Raw genomic sequence first — 4221 nt, 5'->3', positions numbered from 1 at the left:
GAGTCAATCAAAATTAATGCAAATTAATATTTTAATTCAGAAATTAATACAAGTGAAAAAACCTGTGATTTGCTGATCGAAAATGGAAATGTGCTTACGACGGACACGTAATACTATAGGAGACTGCCTTCCAAATTTGTATGAATTGCTAAAAGCCATCTTTATTGACCTTGACCCTTATCTAAAAGCTGTCGCCCTCAATCCACAAAGCCTGAATAGGGACCAACACAGCTAGGGGAAACAAAATGATTCTCTCTTCTTACCTGCATTAAGGGGGGGGGGTGAATGATCCCTCCTACTCACTCCACTCGCCTTCTCTCTGCAGCATTCCAGGGTCTCTACACGCCTTTTTCCTAGAATTTGAGGGGATAAAGGGTTCTGTGGAAAAGTTTTCCTTACATTCGTAGGGCAGATGGCATTTTGTCGATAAAAGAGCATGTACTAGGGAAAATTTGTGGAACTGAATCAGTGAAGCATTGAAATCACTCAAAGAAAGGTAGACAAAAATGACCTTATAAGCGATGGCGGTATTTCAGATCTGACCATATATCCGATAATCCATAACACAGAATCCCTATTCAATAACTCTGGAGTTTAAGAAAGTGTCCTTATATGCAGGGTGACCTTATATCTAGGTCTAACTGTATTCATGTACAATTAGATTAATTTGCTCTAAAAACAAGATTCAAAGTTAGAGGGTTTACTTTTACTATTTTACCAAATTACGGCAAATTTTATAAAAAAATTTCCTGAAAGAAATTTGAAAAGAAAACTCAAAAACATGACATTCTCTTATTTTATTCTAACTGAACATCAAGGAAATTAATACTGACAAATTAAAATGCTACTTTTTATTGTATGACCATTAATTTAAGCCTATTAGAGCAAAAGTCTATACAAAAAATGCAGATAATGCCTGCATCCCAGGTTCGCAAGTGTTCTAAATGATTGATCGCATGGAACCTAGATCTTGGATTATTTTTTTGTTCCCTCCCCCCCATATACAAATGACTCAGAAATTAAAAAGCAATAATTTATATAAATATTTATTCAGTGTAAAACAGTAATTTAAAAATTCGTAATTGTGAAAATCAACCCTTTGCAAAAACGAACTCTTTTCAAATACAGTCGGGCCTCCATATATCGAAGTAGCAAATTGCCGGAAAAAAATTCGATATATAAAAATTTCGATAAATAGAAACGATCTTATTTCATCATAAAAAAAATCTCCAAAAACATTAAAATTAAAGCTAATTTTCGTGTATGAAACCCAGTTCCTAATTTATACGAGCATCGGATTAAATGGATGTTAATAATTTAAAAATTAACAGAAATTACATTTTTGCGCCTTCATACATCTTCATTCTTCGGCAATTCAACTTGATCCACAACATTAGAGGGTTTTCCTTTTGACAATGTAATCGAGAGAAAACCAAAAAATCAATCTACTTAACTTGAATGATTTTTATTAAAGCTAAAATAAGACTAGGAATGATAATCAACAGACAAAAGGGATAACTTGAAACTGATTTTAGTGTTGCTTGTAACAACTAAGATTGGAAATAACATGAGGGAATTTAAGAACTCCAGAACGGAACAACGACTTATATACACACACCCCTCAATCCCAGATTCCTTATGAGTTTTGTAGCAACCTTCAGTGAACGTAGTTTTGTCCCCTAACCTTCATCTTTCATAAGACAAACAGTTTACAGTGGAAAAAAAATTACAGTTTACAGACAAAAAGGATAACTTGAAACTGATTTTACAGTGTTATTGGTTACAACTTAGATTTGAAATAAACTTGAGGGAATTTAAGAACTCCAGAACGGAACAACGATCTATCTACACACCCCTCAAACCATGATTTCTTATGAGTTTCTTAGCAACCTTTAGTAAACATAATTTTCTCCCGTAACCTTCATTTTTCAATGAGACAAACAATCTAAAGTGGAAAAAAAAATCTACGAATGTCTCGAAATTTTTTTTCGATATATAGAGATTTTTTCGATATATAGAAACAATTTTTCTATGTAATGAACATAGGAATTTGCTGGGATTTCGATGTATAGAAAATTTTGATATGTGGAAGTTGGATATATGGAGGTTCGACTGTACTAGAAATTAAAAAATCATTCGTTGCAACTTACAAACATACTTCTAATGCTTCATTTTTCTTCTTTTTGAAACGATTTTTACCTAAAACTGGAATGAAACGTTTTTTTAAAAAAATGTCTTATGAATCAAATTTTTAGGCTTTTAAATGTTCCTTTCTTTTAATGCTTCCAAAGTTTTAAGCATTTCTTTTTCTTTGTTCTTATTTTGAAATGCATTATATTGCATTGTTGTAATTTAAGTTTTATAAATAATCTAAACAATGCTTTTGTAGTGATTCAGATGATAAAGATGGTCCTGTGAGTATCCCAAATATTTGATTCTCTACTACTGTATTTTGCATTTCCTATCAACTTGAAGTTTTAATTATAAACAACTAACAATGGCTTCTGCTATTGCTTTGTTTAACTTCCTAATTTATTTCTTGAATTAAGGTGATTTACAAAAGATTAACTTGATATTCCAATCTTATGACATAAGGTCCCCCCCCCCTTTTTTTTTGATGGATTTTAATAATTTCAGTTTTATGAATGTAACAAAAGTCAGTCAATATTTGCATAAAAACCACACCTATGTTTTAGAAATGTGCCAAATTTTAATGAATAAACATAGACACATTTTAAGTTTCATTCATTTTTCACTTTTTAAATGGTAAAAATTCTAATAACTAAATTTAAAAAAAAAGAAAATGCATATGATGATAACTTTTTAAGCATAACTATAAAACAACTTTTATGCTCATTGATGCATTCTTGAGCATTCATGTTTTTCAGTCACACCTGCTTTGTAATTTAAAACAAAATTCTCTAACCTAAAAAAGAGTATCAAATTTTGTTGTTTCACATGATGTTAAACATTAGGCTAGAATTTTGAAACACAAAATACAAGTACAAAACTATTCATATCAGAAGTTCGAATTCCTGAAACAATATAAAACATTATATTACTGAGTTAGTTTTTTCAATAAGGTTGCACTAAGATACATTACATGAAGCATTTCATATTTCTGAATCTTAAGGTATGTAAGTTAGCTTGATAATGAATTGTTTGTCTCATTCTAACTTATTTTTTAATTGTATTGATTTTCCTTTTACCTGTGATATACTTGTATAATAAATCTTATTTGCTTTGAATAATTAATTTTATGAAGCTGATATGCGTGTGGCTTTTGCAAATTCAACATTAATAACAATGGATGGACTAAAAGCTAAGACTAATTTGCATACATACTTAGAATGTTTAAAATTTTAACTAAAAATTAATTTATTTTTAGCACATTTTTCGAAAATTAAAATGAGGAGCTTCCAGGAGTATTAGTGGAAGAATGCATTATTGAAAAATCCTTCTAGTTATACCTCTCATTTAAAGCTTTAATTATTTTATCTCCATGACTACAGATCAGCATGGTTTAGTCTTCAAAATCATGACCACTAGCTTAAAAAAAAAACCTATCTTGACCATGTAAATCAAAGTACTTTCTTACAGTGCTACTAAAGTTAAATGCAACTGGGGGGGGGGGATTGCATTATTGTGTTGCTCACTTAACATTTTATTTTTATCTGTGTACATCACTTAGTAATCCTCAGAATAGTGAAGGAAAAAAAGATGGATCAAATAATGATTATTAAAATACAATGCTTTTGATGTTATACTATTAAAACTGAATATTACTGTAAATAGAGAGTCTTTTGAAATATACATATTTATACAGGGTTCATTATGAAAGTAATGAGCATTTACTGGCAAAATATATTTATTGATTGTAATTTATACAAATGTTCCAATATTCTTCAAAATACATTCCTCCTGCATCAATAAACTTGCGGAGACGTGTTTGCTAGGCCTGAAAGGCACCTTGAAACTCTTCCAAGGGAATGCCTCTCAGGAACGTTGTAACATGGTGTTGGATGTTTCCCAAGGTTCCCCAATGTTTTCCTTTCTTCTCTCTCTCTCTCGAGTCACGGAAACAAAAAGAAGTCACATGAAGCTAAGTAGGGACTGTAAGGTGGTGTAGGATCACCGGGGGGGGGGGACATCCATAACGGGGGTTCGTCGGTGACCTCCTCCTGGCTCTCTTTGAATGCCTTGTGCCACTTCCCAGACTGT

The sequence above is a fragment of the Uloborus diversus genome, chromosome 5 (assembly GCF_026930045.1).
Source record: "Uloborus diversus isolate 005 chromosome 5, Udiv.v.3.1, whole genome shotgun sequence".
NCBI lineage: Eukaryota > Metazoa > Arthropoda > Arachnida > Araneae > Uloboridae > Uloborus > Uloborus diversus.
The sequence above is the reverse complement of the archived record's forward strand: the minus strand, read 5'-3'. Positions refer to the sequence as shown.